At 49.0% G+C, this 11,399-nt stretch overlaps 1 protein-coding gene across 1 annotated transcript in view; it reads right to left on the reverse strand.

Annotated features, from left to right (window-relative positions):
- Positions 1 to 11,088, reverse strand: part of tgm1l1 (transglutaminase 1 like 1) — a 43,970-nt gene extending 32,882 nt beyond the window's left edge. Inside the window, exon 1 of the mRNA XM_088915645.1 lies at positions 10,869 to 11,088. The gene's annotated coding sequence lies outside the window, so the exon portion shown is untranslated. The remainder of the gene's footprint in view (positions 1 to 10,868) is intronic.
- Between the last annotated feature and the right edge of the window lie 311 nt (positions 11,089 to 11,399).

Raw genomic sequence — 11,399 nt, forward strand, 5'->3', positions numbered from 1 at the left:
TCACGACAGGAACAGAGTTCAGTGATTGTCACAGAGGTGGTCCTGACAGAACAGTGTTCAGTGACTCTCACAGAGGAGGTCCTGACAGAACAGTGTTCAGTGATTCCCACAAAGGAGGTCCTGACAGAACAGTGTTCAGTGATTCCCACAGAGTTCACGACAGGAACAGAGTTCAGTGATGGTCACAGAGGTGGTCCTGACAGAACAGTGTTCAGTGATTCTCTCTTCCTCACAGACACCCTCTTCTGTCTCGCTCCTGCTCCTCTCCCTCTGTCTCCTAATTTCCTTCTCCTCTCACCACTCTCTCTTCTCTCCTCTCTCCTCGTTCCCCTCTCTCTCCTCTCCGTCTCCTCTCACCTCTCTCCTCTCTCCTCTCTCTCCCAAACCTCTTGTCCTCTATCCCCCTTTCCTTTCTCTCCTCTCTCTCCCCTCCTTCTTGTCTCTCTCCTCCCCCCCCTCTCCTCTCTCTCCTCTCTCTCTCTCCCCCCTCTATCCTCTCTCTCTCCTCTCTATCCCCTCTCCCCTCTCTCTCCTCTCCCCCGTCTCTCCTCTCTGCCCTCTCTCTCTCCTCTTGATTCAGTTCAGTTCAGTTCAAGGTGCTTTATTAGCATGACCGATGGGTACAATCAGTGTTGCCAAAGCAAATAAAAATAATGAAATTCACATGAAACAAAACAAAAAATAAAAGTAAAATAAAATCTACAGACATGTTACAGACATTTTACAACAAAGACATATTATAAAATATTGACATATTCTGTAGGCGGCTGGAGCATTATTGGGAGACAGACTCACTGTTCCTCAGGCTGTGACAGGAGCTCACATACTGGGCTGCCAGTTCCACTGAGTTCCCTCCTCCCTCTCCCAGTAGGATTGGGACCCGTTGTGATTCTGGCAGGTGTGGGAACTCTGGGACTAGATTTCTGAGTTTAGGGAAGAATGTTTCTCTAATCCCAGAGTATCTGTCACAGTGCAGTAGGAAGTGCACTCTCTCTCTCCCCCCCCTCTCTCATCTCTCTCTCATCTCTCTCCCCTCTCTCTCCTCTCCCCTCTCTCCTCTCTCACTCCCACGTCCCACCCAGCCCCGGTCTGCTCCCTCCCCTCTCTCCACTCTCTCTCCTCTCCCACATTCCTCCCAGCCCCTGTCTCCTCTCTCCTCTCTCTCTCCTCTCCCCTCCCTCTCCATCGTGTTTGTGTTGGCAGCACTGCTCTGCTCACCCTGTTCCACTTCAGTAAAAACTGTTTTTCTAGGGAAAACAATGAAATGCTTGTGGCCTCCTGTTGGCAACTGGAGAGAGACGAAAGAAATATGTGAGAGTGAGATAAAGTGAACCAGGAAAGATCCCAGAACAGTGTGGCTCATAATCAAAGCATACTCATAGTGAGAGAAAGAATAATACAGACTGCCTGGACACTCCAGTACACTAACACTGCACTGAGAGAGAGGGGTTCATACAGACACACTGACTGACTGGACACTCCAGTACATTAACACTGCACTGAGAGAGAGGGGTTCATACAGACACACTGACTGGACACTCCAGTACATTAACACTGCACTGAGAGAGAGGGGTTCATACAGACACACTGACTGACTGGACACTCCAGTACATTAACACTGCACTGAGAGAGAGGGGTTCATACAGACACACTGACTGACTGGACACTCCAGTACATTAACACTGCACTGAGAGAGAGGGGTTCATACAGACACACTGACTGACTGGACACTCCAGTACATTAACACTGCACTGAGAGAGAGGGGTTAGTATACTGATTGGATTTATGGAGTTGCCTCATAGTTTCTTCCAGCACTATTAGGGAGGTTGAGGGAGGTTGAGGCCAACAGATGTCTGACTTGCTGCCATGCAGGGTATCCCAGGAATGCAGCAGAAATATGTGTGTTCTAGCTGGAGGACATATTTTTGCAGTGTATAAATAAACGTCACAATCACACAGGCCGAAGGGGAACCACAGTGTCAGCCCGCGGGTCGAGCCCATCAGTCTGCCCTTCTGGGTTTATTCTGATTTTCACACCCAGTCATTCTTTCCTGGTGCTTGTCAGCTCCTTCCAAAAGGCACTATATTAAATTGTGCATGGGTGTGATGCTGGTATTCCTGACCACCCCCCCGAGTCTGATCCCACCCTGCCTCAGCAGCCATTCGGATCCACCGCTGCCAGGAGCTTCAGTGCAGACTCCAGCGTGACAGGTGAGTTAGCGTGTGATCGAGGCCTCTCTGCAGCGCGACAGGTGAGTTAGCGTGTGATTCTGTGACTGTTATCAACACATCTACAGTATAGTCAGGTGGAGTTTCTGCACATCCAGAACCTGACCGAAACGATCACTGACCCAACACATCCACAGTAAAGTCAGGTGGAGTCTGAACACTTCCAGAACCTGACTGAAATGATCATTGTCCCAACACACCTTCAGTAAAGTCAGGTGGAGTCTGAACACTTCCAGAACCTGATTGAAACGATCACTGACCCAACACATCCACAGTAAAGTCAGGTGGAGTCTGAACACTTCCAGAACCTGACTGAAATGATCATTGTCCCAACACACCTTCAGTAAAGTCAGGTGGAGTCTGAACACTTCCAGAACCTGACTGAAGCGATCACTGACCCAACACATCCACAGTAAAGTCAGGTGGAGTCTGAACACTTCCAGAACCTGACTGAAACGATCACTGACCCAACACATCTACAGTAAAGTCAGGTGGAGTCTGAACACTTCCAGAACCTGACTGAAGCGATCATTGTCCCAACACACCTTCAGTAAAGTCAGGTGAAGTCTGAACACTTCCAGAACCTGACTGAAGCGATCATTGTCCCAACACACCTTCAGTAAAGTCAGGTGGAGTCTGAACACTTCCAGAACCTGACTGAAGCGATCACTGACCCAACACATCCACAGTAAAGTCAGGTGGAGTCTGAACACTTCCAGAACCTGACTGAAGTGATCATTGTCCCAACACACCTTCAGTAAAGTCAGGTGAAGTCTGAACACTTCCAGAACCTGACTGAAGCGATCATTGTCCCAACACATCTACAGTAAAGTCAGGTGGAGTTCGAACACTTCCAGAACCTGACTGAAGCGATCATTGTCCCAGCACACCTTCAGTAAAGTCAGGTGAAGTCTGAACACTTCCAGAACCTGACTGAAGCGATCACTGACCCAACACATCCACAGTAAAGTCAGGTGGAGTCTGAACACTTCCAGAACCTGACTGAAGCGATCATTGTCCCAACACATCTACAGTAAAGTCAGGTGGAGTCTGAACACTTCCAGAACCTGACTGAAGCGATCATTGTCCCAGCACACCTTCAGTAAAGTCAGGTGAAGTCTGAACACTTCCAGAACCTGACTGAAGCGATCACTGACCCAACACATCCACAGTAAAGTCAGGTGGAGTCTGAACACTTCCAGAACCTGACTGAAGCGATCATTGTCCCAACACATCTACAGTAAAGTCAGGTGGAGTCTGAACACTTCCAGAACCTGACTGAAGCGATCATTGTCCCAGCACACCTTCAGTAAAGTCAGGTGAAGTCTGAACACTTCCAGAACCTGACTGAAACGATCACTGACCCAACACATCCACAGTAAAGTCAAGGTGAAGTCTGAACACTTCCAGAACCTGACTGAAGCGATCACTGTCCCAGCACACCTTCGGTATACAATCCCCAGGCCACTGTTATTGAACTATTGCATGTCTGACGACTTTGCTACTGTTTCGTTACTACACAGTGCTACCTTCTCCTTCTTCAGGAGTATCCGCAGGAGTGAGCCTGGACCTTACCGAGAGCACCACTAACAGCACACTAACACCAGTCCACAGACCGTTACACCTTTTACTGCTTTGTCACTGCTTTATAGCTTAATGTATTAATACTTAACATAACGAGCACAAACACGCTCTTCCCCTGAGAAAACGTAAGGACCTCTACGACAGTGGGAGCCCATTTCTCGGAGGCGAAGTCGCAATGGATTCCTCTCTCCCGCGACATCGGCGACGTCAGGGCTGTCCGGTGGACAGGCCAGCGCTCCGGTTCCGAATCCCGCAGCCAGGCGGCAGAATGGGCTCTCGCTGACCCGGATCTCCACCTTCCGGGCTCGTCTGCCCCCGTCCAGGAAAGCAGCGGGCAGAGACCTCCAGCGAGGCACTGGTCCTTCCCAGGGGCTCAACACACACACACACTCACACACACACACACACACACACACACACACACACACACATAGTCTCACACACACAAACTCTCACACACACACACACTCACACACACAGACACGCACACACACACATAGTCTCACACACACACACACACACACACACACACATAGTCTCACACACACAAACTCTCACACACACACACACTCACACACACAGACACGCACACACACACACTCTCACACACACACACACACACACACACATAGTCTCACACACACAAACTCTCACACACTCACACACACACACACACTCTCACACGCACGCGCGCACACACACAGACTCACACACACAGACACACACACACACTCACACTCTCACACACAAACTCTCACACACACTCACACTCTCACACGCACGCCCGCACACACACAGACTCACACACACACACACACACACACACACACACACTCTCTCTCACACACACACACGACCTGCGCCTCACCCAGGGAAAGTCGGTGGTGTCGAAACCCCTGCAGGAGCGGTGAGCTGCCTGGTCATCAGTTCTCCCTCCCTGCCTCTTCCTGCTGGCCCCTGCGTCTGCACAGCAGCACCGCGCGGGCCCCAGGCGGGGCGCGGGACAGCGGACTCCCTCTCGCCCGCCACTCCTTGGTAGCTATTTGACTTGAGGAGCCGATCCAGCTGTGCCTGTGTTGTGTTTAACTGTGTTGTGTTTAACTGTGTTGTGTTAATAAGAACATCAGCAGAGGATGATCGGGGGCTCATGTTAACTGCCACACGCAGAGCTCTGGCTCACTGCACTCTGCTGTATCACACCCTGTACAGTATTAGACTATACTGCACTCTGCTATATCACACCCTGTACAGTATTAGACTATACTGCACTCTGCTCTATCACACCCTGTACAGTATTAAACTATACTGCACTCTGCTGTATCACACCCTGTACAGTATTAGACTATACTGCACTCTGCTGTATCACACCCTGTACAGTATTAGACTATACTGCACTCTGCTCTATCACACCCTGTACAGTATTAAACTATACTGCACTCTGCTGTATCACACCCTGTACAGTATTAGACTATACTGCACTCTGCTGTATCACACCCTGTACAGTATTAAACTATACTGCACTCTGCTGTATCACACACTGTACAGTATTAAACTATACTGCACTCTGCTGTATCACACCCTGTACAGTATTAAACTATACTGTACTCTGCTATATCACACCCTGTACAGTATTAAACTATATCGAATGTGCTATATCACACCCTGTACAGTATTAGACTATACTGTACTCTGCTATATCACACCCTGTACAGTATTAAACTCTATCGACTGTGCTATATCACACCCTGTACAGTATTAGGCTATCCTGTACTCTGCTATATCAAACCCTGTACAGTATTAAACTATATTGTACTCTGTTATATCACACCCTGTACAGTATTAAACTAAATCGACTCTGCTATCCCACATGTGCAGCATATTGTCAAAACAAAATTTTATCTCCTCAGAAATATTGCTAGACTACACCCTATGCTATCACTAACTGTGGCTGAAAAGCTGATCAACACATTTCTGTTCTCTCGAATTGGCTACTGTAATGTTCTACTCACATTGAACAAGCTGCAGTATGTCCAAAATTCATCAGCCAGAATCCTGACCAGGTCTAGTGCAAATGATCACATTACTCCTATCCTGGAGTCCTTGCACTGGCTTCCGGTCAAATTCCGTGTGGACGTTAAAATCCTCATGGTCACCTACAGTATAAGGCTCTGCATGGCTTGGCACCTCAGTACCTGTCTGAACTATTATCGCCCTACTCCCCACCTCGCAACCTTCGCTCCTCTAATTCTGCTCTCCTTACTGTCCCCCAAGCCCGTCTACATTGTAGGGGTGACAGGGCCTTCTCCTGTAATGCCCCCAGGCTCTGGAACTCTCTGCTCAAGGATATCAGAGAGTCACCTTCTCTAAACTCCTTCTAATCCAGACTCAAAACCCTCTTCTTCAGAAGAGCCTTTACTGAACTGGTTCCATTCTTCACCCCTCTGCGCTTCTTAGTACCACCATCCACAGTCTCCTCTGTGTATTGTAATTGTGTTTAATCTTGTGTATTCTCCTTATTTAATGGTGTTTTGAGAAGCCACCTTTAAAGGCACTATATAAATTCAAGTTTATTATTATTATTATTATATCACACCCTGTACAGTATTAAACTACTGTACTCTGCTATATCACACCATGTAGATTATTATGCTACATTGACTCTGTTATATCACACACTGTACAGTATTAACCTATATGGCACTCTGCTATATCACACCCTGTACAGTAATAAACTATACTGTACTCTGCTATATCACACCCTGTACAGTAATAAACTATATTGACTCTGCTATATCACAACCTGTACAGTATTATGCTACATTGACTCTGCTATATCACACACTGTACAGTATTAACCTACTGTATATGGCACTCTGCTATATCACACCCTGTACAGTAATAAACTATATTGACTCTGCTATATAACAACCTGTACAGTATTAACCTATACTGCACTCTGCTAAATCACACCCTGTACAGTATTATGCTACATTGACTCTGCTGTATCACACACTGTACAGCATTATGCTACTATACCAGTATAACACCCACACTCTCCTCTCTCACACTAGAGTCACAACACCAAGACACACTGCTGCTCAGGACACTGTCTCTGCTCCTGCAACAGTATAGCCCCCACACTCTCCTCTCTCACACTAGAGTCACAACACCAAGACACACTGCTTCTCAGAGCACTGTCACTGCTCCTGCAACAGTATAACACCCACACTCTCCTCTCTCACACTAGACTCACAACACCAAGACACACTGCTGCTCAGAGCTCTGTCACTGCTCCTGCAACAGTATAACACCCACACTCTCCTCTCTCACACTAGAGTCACAACACCAAGACACACTGCTGCTCAGGGCACTGTCACTGCTCCTGCAACAGTATAACACCCACACTCTCCTCTCTCACACTAGAGTCACAACACCAAGACACACTGCTGCTCAGAGCTCTGTCACTGCTCCTGCAACAGTATAACACCCACACTCTCCTCTCTCACACTAGAGTCACAACACCAAGACACACTGCTGCTCAGGGCACTGTCACTGCTCCTGCAACAGTATAGCCCCCACACTCTCCTCTCTCACACTAGAGTCACAACACCAAGACACACTGCTTCTCAGAGCACTGTCACTGCTCCTGCAACAGTATAACACCCACACTCTCCTCTCTCACACTAGAGTCACAACACCAAGACACACTGCTGCTCAGAGCTCTGTCACTGCTCCTGCAACAGTATAACACCCACACTCTCCTCTCTCACACTAGAGTCACAACACCAAGACACACTGCTGCTCAGAGCTCTGTCACTGCTCCTGCAACAGTATAACACCCACACTCTCCTCTCTCACACTAGAGTCACAACACCAAGACACACTGCTGCTCAGAGCTCTGTCACTGCTCCTGCAACAGTATAACACCCACACTCTCCTCTCTCACACTAGAGTCACAACACCAAGACACACTGCTGCTCAGGGCACTGTCACTGCTCCTGCAACAGTATAACACCCACACTCTCCTCTCTCACACTAGAGTCACAACACCAAGACACACTGCTGCTCAGAGCTCTGTCACTGCTCCTGCAACAGTATAACACCCACACTCTCCTCTCTCACACTAGAGTCACAACACCAAGACACACTGCTGCTCAGGGCACTGTCACTGCTCCTGCAACAGTATAACACCCACACTCTCCTCTCTCACACTAGAGTCACAACACCAAGACACACTGCTGCTCAGGGCACTGTCACTGCTCCTGCAACAGTATAACACCCACACTCTCCTCTCTCACACTAGAGTCACAACACCAAGACACACTGCTGCTCAGAGCACTGTCACTGCTCCTGCAACAGTATAACACCCACACTCTCCTCTCTCACACTAGAGTCACAACACCAAGACACACTGCTGCTCAGAGCTCTGTCACTGCTCCTGCAACAGTATAACACCCACACTCTCCTCTCTCACACTAGAGTCACAACACCAAGACACACTGCTGCTCAGAGCTCTGTCACTGCTCCTGCAACAGTATAACACCCACACTCTCCTCTCTCACACTAGAGTCACAACACCAAGACACACTGCTGCTCAGGGCACTGTCACTGCTCCTGCAACAGTATAACACCCACACTCTCCTCTCTCACACTAGAGTCACAACACCAAGACACACTGCTGCTCAGGGCACTGTCACTGCTCCTGCAACAGTATAACACCCACACTCTCCTCTCTCACACTAGAGTCACAACACCAAGACACACTGCTGCTCAGAGCACTGTCACTGCTCCTGCAACAGTATAACACCCACACTCTCCTCTCTCACACTAGAGTCACAACACCAAGACACACTGCTGCTCAGAGCTCTGTCACTGCTCCTGCAACAGTATAACACCCACACTCTCCTCTCTCACACTAGAGTCACAACACCAAGACACACTGCTGCTCAGAGCTCTGTCACTGCTCCTGCAACAGTATAACACCCACACTCTCCTCTCTCACACTAGAGTCACAACACCAAGACACACTGCTGCTCAGGGCACTGTCACTGCTCCTGCAACAGTATAACACCCACACTCTCCTCTCTCACACTAGAGTCACAACACCAAGACACACTGCTGCTCAGAGCACTGTCACTGCTCCTGCAACAGTATAACACCCACACTCTCCTCTCTCACACTAGAGTCACAACACCAAGACACACTGCTGCTCAGGGCACTGTCACTGCTCCTGCAACAGTATAACACCCACACTCTCCTCTCTCACACTAGAGTCACAACACCAAGACACACTGCTGCTCAGAGCTCTGTCACTGCTCCTGCAACAGTATAACACCCACACTCTCCTCTCTCACACTAGAGTCACAACACCAAGACACACTGCTGCTCAGAGCTCTGTCACTGCTCCTGCAACAGTATAACACCCACACTCTCCTCTCTCACACTAGAGTCACAACACCAAGACACACTGCTGCTCAGAGCTCTGTCACTGCTCCTGCAACAGTATAACACCCACACTCTCCTCTCTCACACTAGAGTCACAACACCAAGACACACTGCTGCTCAGAGCACTGTCACTGCTCCTGCAACAGTATAACACCCACACTCTCCTCTCTCACACTAGAGTCACAACACCAAGACACACTGCTGCTCAGAGCACTGTCACTGCTCCTGCAACAGTATAACACCCACACTCTCCTCTCTCACACTAGAGTCACAACACCAAGACACACTGCTGCTCAGAGCTCTGTCACTGCTCCTGCAACAGTATAACACCCACACTCTCCTCTCTCACACTAGAGTCACAACACCAAGACACACTGCTGCTCAGAGCTCTGTCACTGCTCCTGCAACAGTATAACACCCACACTCTCCTCTCTCACACTAGAGTCACAACACCAAGACACACTGCTGCTCAGAGCTCTGTCACTGCTCCTGCAACAGTATAACACCCACACTCTCCTCTCTCACACTAGAGTCACAACACCAAGACACACTGCTGCTCAGAGCTCTGTCACTGCTCCTGCAACAGTATAACACCCACACTCTCCTCTCTCACACTAGAGTCACAACACCAAGACACACTGCTGCTCAGAGCTCTGTCACTGCTCCTGCAACAGTATAACACCCACACTCTCCTCTCTCACACTAGAGTCACAACACCAAGACACACTGCTGCTCAGGGCACTGTCACTGCTCCTGCAACAGTATAACACCCACACTCTCCTCTCTCACACTAGAGTCACAACACCAAGACACACTGCTGCTCAGAGCTCTGTCACTGCTCCTGCAACAGTATAACACCCACACTCTCCTCTCTCACACTAGAGTCACAACACCAAGACACACTGCTGCTCAGGGCACTGTCACTGCTCCTGCAACAGTATAACACCCACACTCTCCTCTCTCACACTAGAGTCACAACACCAAGACACACTGCTGCTCAGAGCTCTGTCACTGCTCCTGCAACAGTATAACACCCACACTCTCCTCTCTCACACTAGAGTCACAACACCAAGACACACTGCTGCTCAGAGCTCTGTCACTGCTCCTGCAACAGTATAACACCCACACTCTCCTCTCTCACACTAGAGTCACAACACCAAGACACACTGCTGCTCAGGGCACTGTCACTGCTCCTGCAACAGTATAGCCCCCACACTCTCCTCTCTCACACTAGAGTCACAACACCAAGACACACTGCTGCTCAGAGCTCTGTCACTGCTCCTGCAACAGTATAACACCCACACTCTCCTCTCTCACACTAGAGTCACAACACCAAGACACACTGCTGCTCAGGACACTGTCTCTGCTCCTGCAACAGTATAGCCCCCACACTCTCCTCTCTCACACTAGAGTCACAACACCAAGACACACTGCTGCTCAGAGCTCTGTCACTGCTCCTGCAACAGTATAACACCCACACTCTCCTCTCTCACACTAGAGTCACAACACCAAGACACACTGCTGCTCAGAGCACTGTCACTGGTACTGAAATAAAAGGAGATACAGCCACACTCTCCTCTCTCACACTAGAAGTTACGATACAAACTTACCTTTTCTGCCTTGATCTTCTTTCTGGAAGTACCCCAAAAATAAAGTTTCAAGTCTGACAGAAGCAGAGTACAATTTGTGTTCCTAAACAAGCGACTCTTCCCTCGTTGTTTGCCTTTTTCGTTTGTCTTCCTCCTGCTCTCGCCCTGCCGGTCCTGCTCGCTCTCTCTGAGTCGCTGCAGATGGTATTTAAAGACCGTCAGGCAGTCCCAGAACTATGTGAGCGCTGAGAGGGGAAGGAATGTTTCAAGAAGGCATGAAACACTCCCTCAGCCTCTCCCCCTGTCCCCTCCCTCCCTCTCTCGCCCCTCCCTCCCTCTCTCTCCCTGTTCTCTGAATATAAACCATAGCCTCTAAAGTCTCATTTACTTAAAAACGTTCATTAACACCGCACTGAGAGAGAGGGGTTAATACAGACACACTGACTGACTGGACACTCCAGTACATTAACACTGCACTGAGAGAGAGGGGTTCATACAGACACACTGACTGACTGGACACTCCAGTACATTAACACTGCACTGAGAGAGAGG

This window comes from Atractosteus spatula, chromosome 5 (genome assembly GCF_055471065.1).
Source record: "Atractosteus spatula isolate fAtrSpa1 chromosome 5, fAtrSpa1.hap1, whole genome shotgun sequence".
NCBI classification, from domain to species: domain Eukaryota; kingdom Metazoa; phylum Chordata; class Actinopteri; order Semionotiformes; family Lepisosteidae; genus Atractosteus; species Atractosteus spatula.